Source organism: Pelodiscus sinensis, chromosome 6 (assembly GCF_049634645.1).
Source record: "Pelodiscus sinensis isolate JC-2024 chromosome 6, ASM4963464v1, whole genome shotgun sequence".
In the NCBI taxonomy this organism is placed as follows: domain Eukaryota; kingdom Metazoa; phylum Chordata; order Testudines; family Trionychidae; genus Pelodiscus; species Pelodiscus sinensis.
The window spans coordinates 55,033,189-55,043,539 of NC_134716.1; the positions used below are offsets into that span (position 1 = coordinate 55,033,189).

Below are 10,351 nucleotides of genomic sequence, written 5' to 3' on the forward strand. Positions count from 1 at the left end.
ATCTTTTTTCTGTTCCATCCTCATCCTTAGAAACTATGGTTTCTTCCTTAACTTTCTTAAATTATATTTAGTTATTTTTATGGGAAGGACAAACATATTTCTATTTCAAATATACCAACATTTGGTATGGAAGTATGACTTAATATCAAATATTGTCATAGTGTCTTAAACAGCAGTATACCTAAATATCATATTTTTGAGAAAAAAATACTAGCACTGAAAGTGTGGGATGTTTTCTTAATAATGATAGAGAATTTTACTGACAATAAAAAGAACAAGTCAGCTCTTTATAATGTGGGGTCTCTTTCATGACATATGCAAAAAAGATAACAAACGTCAATAAAGTTAGATATATACAAGTTTTTTTCAGTTCAAATGAAGTCACTGCTTTATTCAAGACCACATGTTTATGTCTTGTCCTAAATAGACACATAATTGCCCTTTTGGAAATTGTGGCATAATTGTACTCCAGGTTCTAAACTTTTGTTTAAAAAACAAGTCTCCAGTCGTAGTGGTTCGGAAGAAAAACTTCATTGCAAGAACCAAATGTACACTGACACAATTTTCAAAGGCTGCAGAAAGCATGAGGCAATAGTAATAAGAGAGGTGTGAATTGTTCCCATTTAGCTTCATGGGGTGTTAACGCAGGAACCTAGAAGATAATGTAAACAGCCACACTAATACCAACTATCGAAAGGCCAATAATTTTAGTAGAAATATCAAACTATCAGTAACATGCTTCTCTGTTGGATCTACTGGCAGTGTGTGGAATAATATGCGGTGGGAAAACTAGTGGTTGGCAAAAGCTGCTGAATTCATTACCTTTAACTCCAAGGGTTTTTTTTAGGGTTTTTTTTTTTTTGGCATTGGCCTAAAATTAAGAAGGAAAAAAAGAGCTACCCAAAGCCTCTCCTGCATCATAACCCATCCCTCATGCCTCCATGGATTGTGTTTCATAAATAATACCACTATTTTTAATTTACCTGAATTATTTAGTTTCCCCTCACCAAAAACACCTCATAATAAAGAAACCACTACTGCAGATTCTAAATCCATCTTCTTAGGAACTACTACGGAATAGGACTGTGATCCTCTGGACTGAGGGTTTCACCTGGGTTAGAGGACCAGTTTGGAAAATAAGTGACCAAAGGAAAGTACGTGAATTTAAAATTAAGCACATGCTCAAATACTCGTGTTTAAGTGCTCTGCTGAATCACAGCTAAAATGCACATCTAATGCAGGTATCCTGAAGCCTTTGTTTCAATTCATACTCCCTGGTAAAGGGTTAGGGGAGAGCTCACATAGCATTACTAAGGTCTCTCAAAGGATTAGGAGAAAAGAAACCATGGGAGTTTGGATGAGGATGGTTTGGAAAAGCTCCAGAGTAAGAGGACCTACTGATAATTAAACAATAAAAGATTTAGATAGATTGCACATCTATTTATTCACAAACTGGGTACAACAGAAAATTACAGTACAAATTTCGCTATACTATTTACTAATATGCTAAGACTTTGAGGCACTTTTAAGTGGTGAGTTTAGGGATGTAACTGATTTATTGGGTAGTCGAGTCACTACTCAACTAGCTGCTTCTCTCCCTCTCCACTCTGCTTCCTCTACCACAAGCAGCAAGTGGGGGCAGGGGGAGGAAGCAGGAGCCGGTGCTGGGGGAGCCGACGTAAAAGCTGGTTCCCCCCAGCACTGTCTCCACAGGGGCAGGGAGGCAGAGGCACAGTGGGACCTGGGCATGAACCGGAACTCAGCTGTCCTGGCTCGCACCGGATCCTAGATGCTGCGCCTCTGCTTTTTAAATGTAGCAAGAGCTGCTCAGATCTACATTTAAAAAGCAAAGGCACAGCATCTGGGACTGGGCACGAGCCAGGGCAGCTGACTCCCAGCTTGTGCCCAGTCCCCCGCTGCACCTCTGCCTTTTAAATGCAGTAAGAGCCCGGTGGCTCTTACCGCACTTAAAAGGCAGAGGTGCAGCAGGGTCAGCTCCCAGAGCCAGAAGCTAACCCTGCTGACTTCTCTGCAGTTTCCCCCCTTATCGACTGATCGAGTAGTCAATGGAAAATTCCACTGACTATTCAATTAGCTGATTAAATGCAGTTTACCATTCTTAGGTGAGTCAGTGGTTCGTTATTTATATCCATGAAATCTTTGATTATTCTAAAAAGAATACCAATTTAAGGTGCCAAATTTGACATGAAATTCTATCTGCTTGGAATTAAACAGACGCCATCAATACCTTTCATAATGGCTACCGAACGATTATGTGACAACTACTGCTTTTGGTCATAATGAACAAAAGGAAGGTTTATAGAGCTGACCAAAAGACATAAGGCTTAGTAGCCTCCTACCAATCCTTGAGGTGGTCAGATCCCTGAAGATCTTATGTTCAAGAATCTTTCCATTAAAATTATTTATAAACAGAGCCATCTTGCTTCCAATTTTTTTTTAAATCAACACATGAGCAAAATTACAACTTGATAGACTAATATTAAATAAACATAAGCATACACAGGATCCTGTCCTATAACGTATGGACTGCACCATTTATTTTTTAGAAGTGTATCAGACATGTAAATATTTTTTAGACTTCTGGATGCAGAAAGCAAAAACTGGTTTGCAAAATAAATAGATATGGAGATTCTTGGAGATAAGTCTTATATTATGGGGTCAATTACAAAAGTAGGCCAATTAGAGCCTGAGGGGCGGGGGAGAGAGCGAAGCCTTCTGCACTCTGCTCCCATCCTGTGAGCAGTGCACACAGCGCTTGAAAGCAAAGCGTGCTCTTGGCAGGGCAGGAGGAAGCTTCGTGTGCTCCCCGACCCAGAGGCCTTAATTGGCCTGGGGCAGGGGAGCACGCAAAGCCTCTTCTTGCCCTGCCAGGAGCATGTGGCACTGAAGTGCCACACACTGCTTGCAGGGGGACTGAGGAGGCTTTGCTCGCTCCCATGCCCACAGGCCCTAATTGGCCTAGGGGCAGGGGAGTGAGGGAAGTCTTCTCCCACAGCAGGGGCATGGGTATCTTGGGGGAACTTGGAGTAGGGGCAAAGACACTCCCTCACCCCCCAGACCAATCATTGTCTGAGGGTGGGGAACCTGGAAATATCTTGGCCCCGCTCCTGCCGCTCGATGCTCCACCCCTTCCTGTGCTGCTTGGGGCCACTTCAAACATTTTTTAAATGGCCCCCATCAAAAAATTATTACCCACCCCTGGGTTAGCCACTTTGCTGGTGCCTTTCTAATAGAATGTTAAATCATCAATTACCATCATTATACACATATTTTAAAAGCCAGCTCCCCTTTTCCTAACGATCACTTAAGATATTGTACACAGATAACAAAAAGAATACAAGAAAATAATTAATAAACCACCATCATGCAGTTTATGTCAAATTACTTTGGGTAAAACATTCCACCATAATATAGTACAAGTTCCATACAATAGGGTACTCAATAGCTGATTCTCTCTCTCCTTCTTCTAATGAACTGCCTGCATGTTTCCCTCCCAGTTATACTGACTCTGTTGATTGAAACCTGTTATTAAAACACCCATTAATTCACACATATTAAGTATTGATCAAGAAGTCCCGGTTATCACAATTCTACTGAAGAGAGAGGAAAAACAGGCACCATGTTTAAAGGATACAGTGTAAATTCAAATTTGTTTTTTCCTAGCCATTATGAAATGCATTTACTTCTTATTTCAAATTTGTTTTAAGTAAAAATAAATCAAATAAATAAGTATGTTAAGCATAGATAATATTTCCTGGTCATTCGTTTCTGTAATACAAGACTAGTTTTTGCCACTGCCCTAGCAACAAGCACAAATATTATATTGTATCCAGTGCTCAAAATATGCATTTCCAGAAAGGTATGCTAGCACTCAGCTTAATTGAAGAGTATTCTTTAAGAAAAATATCTGAATGCACAACTGCAGGAATGATAGCATTTGATTATTATTAGTCTAAATGTGTTTAGAATAATGATTTTTCCCATTTATACAAATAAAGAGAAAAGGAAACAGTCCAGCACAAACAAGAAAACAACTAACCTGAAATTATGCTGGATGGAGGAAATATTTATAAAGAAACAATTTACATAGAAACAGTATACAATAACCTTTAGCATCTTAAAACAGAAAAAAACAAAAAGCTGTTAAAAATACAAAACTCTTTTGAATACAAATTTGGTACAAATTTGTTTACAAACTTACAATTAAAAACTAGAGTAAGCTTTGGGCAGAGCATAAGGATGATCTCAGTACTAACCAACCTGTTAATGCTGAAATGCATATCAGGTATTTTTGGTAACAATACCTCCTTCATATTGTATACTGCTGGTAACTTTACTCTTGAAGATACAATTACAAGACAAGTAAACAGCTGTTGGAATTTTAACCAGAATATTTATGTGCTCATTTCTTCCCACCACCAAAGAACTCCTTTGTGACCCTGGATCAATAACATATCAGATGCATGTATCCTATTTTACATACTGACAACAGTCATGATGTTAAAAGACTATACCCTTATGTTTTTAATGATGCACCTGCTCCAAGTGAAGTGAATCATCCTTTACCCTTTGACAAAAAAACCCTTGTATTTGGCAAAATACTACCACCACCACCGCCCTGCTCCAAGCTCCCTTTCCTTATGTCAGTCCACTTGTTTTCTTATTTCATTCATGATACTTCACTTGTCAATTACTTTTTGACATTTTTCATTTTGATGGTGAAACTGATTATTTCATACTATGTTAAATACTTAAGAATTCTGAATTATATACCACAAAATGCTGGTAATTCTGATTTACTATAAAGACTTTATTAAAATAACCGCATGTCAGCAAGCCTCTATTTCAGGTCAGAGTAAAAAATTATGTTTAGCCCTAATTGAGTCAGACTCAGCTACGTCCTTCCATCACCTTTAGTGCCTCCTGGATCACTGCTCCTGGGCTGTGTCTAGACTGGCCAGTTTTTCCGGAAAAACTTGCCAGCTGCCTACACTGGCCACTTGAATTTCCGCAAAAGCACTGACTTCCTACTGTAAGAAATCAGTGCTTCTTGCGGGAATACTATTCTGCTCCTGTTCAGGCAAAAGTCCCTTTTGCGCAAAGCTTTTGCGCAAAAGGGCCAGTGTAGACAGCTGAGATTTGTTTTCTGCAAAAAAGCCTCGAATGCGAAAATGGCAATCGGGGCTTTTTTGTGGAAAAGCGCGTCTAGATTGGCACAGACGCTTTTCCGCAAAAAGTGCTTTTGTGGAAAAGCATCTGTGCCAATCTAGACACTCTGTTCCAAAAATGCTTTTAACGGAAAACATTTCCGTTAAAAGCATTTCCGGAAAATCATGCCAATCTAGACACAGCCCTGATGTTTAGTGGATCACCCAAAATGTTCCTTCCTCTGGAGCAAAAGGGTGTTTAGGGGGTGGGCAGTAAGCAGAGCCATAGCTCCCCTACATCCACCTTACACTGACCAGAAGATATGTTTAGGAGCATGAAGGAGAATGCTGCATTTCAAAGGCGTGTTGCAAATTAGTTGTCAAAGTGCACAAGGGGAAGCACAGCAAGCACTGTCCTGCTAAAGGGCACCTCCCTCAAACACACTGCCTCCCAGTGTTCCATTGGATGAAATGCACCTACACATCACCCTTACATCAGGGGTGGGCAATATTGTTAATGGGGGGGGGGGCACGCCAATATTTTGGTAAATGGCCAAGGGCTTCACTTATGTGGAGGGGGCACAGGCTCTGGGATGGCAGGTAGGAGCTTGGGATAGAGGAATGGGGTACAGGAGGGAGTGTGGGGTCTGAGAGGGAGTTTGGAAGAAGAAAGGGGGTTATGATTTGGGGCAGTGGTTTGGGGTGCAGGGTCCAAAAGGGGGTATGGGTGCAGGAGATGATTCTGGCCTGGGGAAGTGGTGTAGGAGGGGGTGCAGGGTCCAGGAGGGATGTGTGACCTGGAGAGGAGGTGGGGAGAGGGGATACAGAGGGTTTGGGTGGTGGCCTGGAACAGGTGGTTGGGGGGAAAGAGTGGGTGGGGTGCCAGAGGCTGTCTCTAGCTGGAAGACGCTTACCTAGGCAGCTCCCAGCCAGCAGCTCCACAGTCACCCTGCCTGTGTGCGGGGTGGGCTGCTCTGCGTGGCTCTCCTCCAGCACAGAGAGGAAGGAAAGGAGGGAAGGGAGCGAAGGAATGAGGAGACTTCATTCACTGCCTTTGCCTTCAGCAAAATTTCTCAGCTCCTATTGGCCAGAAACTGGCCAATGGGAGCTCAGGGATTTGCTAGGGGGTGGGGACAATGCACAAAGCTCCCTCCTCCCTGCCCAGACTGCGTAGCAATTAGCAGCTTGCCGTTTCAAGTGGCTGCAGCTGCTCTCTCGTAAGCATGCCAGCAAGGCGGCTGCAGGGCAGATCCAGCAGGCCGGATCCAGCCTACTAGCCACCTCTTGCCCATCCTTCTTGCCTTACACAGAGCTTTACCTTAAGGGCAAAATCGAGCCCAAAAGAAGTCATAATCATGTTATTTTTCCCATTACAGGAGAATCACTGATATAAAAAAACAGATTCTACTGTACAATTATTCCAAATGAGAGCATTACCTGAGCTACTTATAGGAATAACTTACCACAAAGCCACAGCTGAGATCAGCAAGGATGCCCAAGCTGAAACTCACTCATTTAAAAAGGCATCTAGCAAAAGATTCTCTGTGATGGTCCCTCAGCTTTGGATATAATTCTCCACCATTCCCTCATTCTGACTTCATAAACCTTCAGGGCATGCTGCAAGGCACATCTGCTTTTCCTAGCTTAGCGCAACGAGGCAGGGAAGACTTAGATGGCAATTCTGAAATATGTTTTTAGTTGCTTGATTATGACTTAGTTAATGATCATATCTTTATTACAAAATGGCATTTTCTAACTAAAAGGGCTAATAATGAAAACAGTTTTATATAAAATTTTATGTATTGGACTAAATACTGATCACCCTATTTACTCAAGTAGTTCTATTGACTTGACTTAGATCCTACAAAGGTTTGCTACTGGATCTTGTGCCATTGGACTGACTAGAACAATACATGAAGCAAAATGCAGGAGAATGTAGCACTTTAAAGACTAACAAGATGGTTTATTAGATGATGAGCTTTCGTGGGCCAGACCCACTTCCTCAGATCAAAAAATCTGAGGAAGTGGGTCTGGCCCACGAAAGCTCATCATCTAATAAACCATCTTGTTAGTCTTTAAAGTGCTACATTGTCCTGCATTTTGCTTCAGCTACCCCAGACTAACACGGCTACATTTCTATCACTATAGAACAATACATGTTTGCAGAATCATGACTAACTACACCAAGTGGAATTTTTTTATTTTCTAATTGGAGGATGTGAACCTGTTCCCACTGACTTCGAAGGAAGCAAGACACAGTACTGCCAACCTCATTGTTCAAAAGTCACGAATCAGGCCCTTAAAAAAATCAAGGCTTAAAAATCAGGAGATTTTAAAGACTAATAAAATGTGGGTTGTTTTTATTTACCTTCTAGTTTGGGGTGTTGTTTTTTTTGTTTGTTTGTTTTTTAATCTTTAGGGTATACTGCTATCATATTTCAAAGCTTTTCTCTGCAACCATAACACTAGAAATTTAGGGCTTATTTACATGGTGGGTGATAGGCATTATTAAGTGTGTGATTTCTATAGTGTACTAATGTCATGTACATAAATTAGTCTGTGTATACCCTGCTGGTATACACTGAAGGCTCTTTCATACTGTGCATTACCCTCTCTCTAGTCAAGCCCTTTCTTAAAAAAAAAAATTCACAATCAATTGTCTCCATGCGCTAAGGATGTAAATCAAACATCAAATATCATGAGCTGGCAACACTGATTTAGATCAAGCATTTGTATATTTCAGAGCTAATTTATATTCTAAGAGTCTGACCCTGCAGCCCTTACTCATACAAGTTTTTTTTACTCACACAAGGACTCCCATTGATATCAGCTTAAGTAAACAGTTTGTAACATTCAACCCTATGTTATTAGACTAGCCTTGGATTAATTTAACTATAATCTGTGCTGTAGTCCTCCCATTAGATAGACCTGTAATTAATGTTCTTAGAACTAAAAAAGAAAGGAATAAGCTATTTTCACTAACATTTCCTTAAGGTATAAAAACAGTGAACTTTTCTTCAATTTTCTTTTAACTATCAAAATGTACCAGTAGAATATATAGTGTTTAAAGCCATTTCCCCACAAGGGATATATGGCTCAGAACAGAACACAAATAAATTTGTATTGGCTTCAAATTTCATAGAAAATGATTTTTACAGTGCCACTTTGGAGAACTGACATCATTCATATACATGCTTGAGCTCTAATTAAATCCCTCGGATAAAACCATAATTTCATTTGGAAAACACAACCCTGGGCTGCTCCACTTCATAGGGTGAGAGAAGAGGCTCTTTTATCTGCTGTCATTCTTTTCTTTTACAGAGGAGGGTGCTTTTCTTCTTTGAGGGATACCTGTCAATCATAAACTGATAAGAAGCACAAGGCTCTGTTACTTGTTTTTAAGAGGGAAACAACGGGAATGGCATTTTTTTCACCAGCTACTCAGAGGAAAGCCAAAAATACAACAGGAACAGATAATTATATTGCAGGATTTTGTTCAAGGAACACTGAAAATTGTCAACAATAGTTATTTCTGAAGCCTATTTCTTCTCTGCAAGCAGAGTTCAGCGAAGAATGCTAGCATTTCCTGTGGAAATTGTGTGGTTGCCAGTAACAGCCTCCTAATTTTTCTTCTCCCATTTTTATTGTTTTGTTTTGTATTTAAAATAAACACACCCTGGCATTTCGACAACAGCCACAATAACCCTTTACCTCATTCACCACCTGCAGATGAAAGTCATCAGCAAAGGAAAGCAAAGGAGTCACATTTCAGCAAACAGCAAAACCAAAGCACACTGTAACCCAGCAAGAGAGGTGGCTGAGGATGTCCAAGTCCTGCATGCTGGTTTAGAGGTGGGGTAGGGGGGACAGACTCTTCCCACAGTATCCTTCTGTGCATTCGTTTCACCCAACCCTTCACGTCCCCCTGTACGAGATGGTGCCCGTGTTGCACAAGGCGGCTCGTTAAAAGCCAGGATGCCAGCGACAATACAAGCCAGGGTGCCAGCCAAGAAAGGGGGGCGTCCATGCCCCACAAGGTAGCGGGGAAGCTGCTGCCTCTTGTGTGTCAACCATCTCCCGGCTAAAACCACCTCTTGGCTGCAGCGTTACTATAGACACCGGCTGGGTCCTAACCCTTTCGCAGCGAGGCGCTCCTCTCCGCGAGACCAGCCGCGCGGTCCCCTGCCTGCGCTGCCGGAAGGGATGGGATCCCCCTCCTCGTGCTCAGGGAAAGGGGGTGCTGCTCCTCCCCCCCATGCAAACTTGGAGCCGCAGGCTGGGCTGCTCCCCTCCCGCGGGCTGCGCCCGGCCCAGGCTCCAGGGAACTTTGGCTCACTCACCCGCGGCTCCGCCGGCCAACGTGCTGCTGCGCGGGGCCGGGGCTCGCGCTGCTCCTGCTGCCGCTGCTCCCGCTCGGGTAGAACGCGGCCCGCCGGGCGGGGACGCGGCCGCCCGCTGCTTGCGTCACAATCACGCCGCGGCCATTCCCCACGCCGGGAATTCGGGGGGCTGGGGGGAGCCGCCACGTGATGAGCAGCGAGGCGCCGCCGGGCGGGGAGGCGGGCAGGGCGGAGGCGCTGGAGGCTGCCCGCCGCAAGCCTGACTGACGGGAGCTCCCCACCCCCGGGCCCCGCCGCAGCCCCGTCCTGGCCCTCGCCTCCCGCTGGATTCCCCCCGCCCCCGCGCGTGTTTCTTGCACTTTCTCCTTCGCCCCGCTGTGACAGCCCGCCCCTGCTCCCGCCCCGCCGCGCTGCCCTGGGCACTGGGGCGTGCAGGGGACTGGAGGAGGTTGCAGCTGCAGGGGGGTGTGACCCCCCCTTTTAGCCCCGGAATCGCCCCTACACACGCGGGGGACAAACGCTCTTCACGCGGGGCGGATGTGCAGGTCGAACCGTTGGCGGGTGGGGGCTCGTCGCTCCTTGAGAAGACTCGGTCCAGGTGAGGGCTGAGGGGAAAAGCCCGCTCCTAGCACCATCCCGCTCGGCAGGATCCCTGCAGCAGCAAGGAAGGACCGGCGGCGCCTACCCTGGTGCTCACAGTATTCCCTGCGGGGCTCCTGCTGTCACACAGCCCACTCCAGCAGCGGGCCCAACTTGTGCAAAAAGTAGCAACATAGGACCCCGTGTTCTAATTTGCTGGCAACATCAGGCACAATTTTTTAAACAGAGGTTTAAACTATCTTT

General features: G+C 44.0%; 1 protein-coding gene across 7 annotated transcripts in view; it reads right to left on the minus strand.

Moving 5' to 3' along the window:
- Nucleotides 1-10,351, minus strand: part of SNCAIP (synuclein alpha interacting protein) — a 134,125-nt gene extending 123,774 nt beyond the window's left edge. For 3 of the 7 annotated variants that reach the window (XM_075931945.1, XM_075931948.1, XM_075931947.1), the window contains exon 1: nucleotides 9,509-10,349. The gene's annotated coding sequence lies outside the window, so the exon portion shown is untranslated. Of the gene's footprint in view, nucleotides 1-6,082; nucleotides 6,107-9,508 lie in introns of those variants that run through there. The other 4 variants (XM_075931950.1, XM_075931944.1, XM_075931951.1 and 1 more) reach the window with 4 other exon arrangements.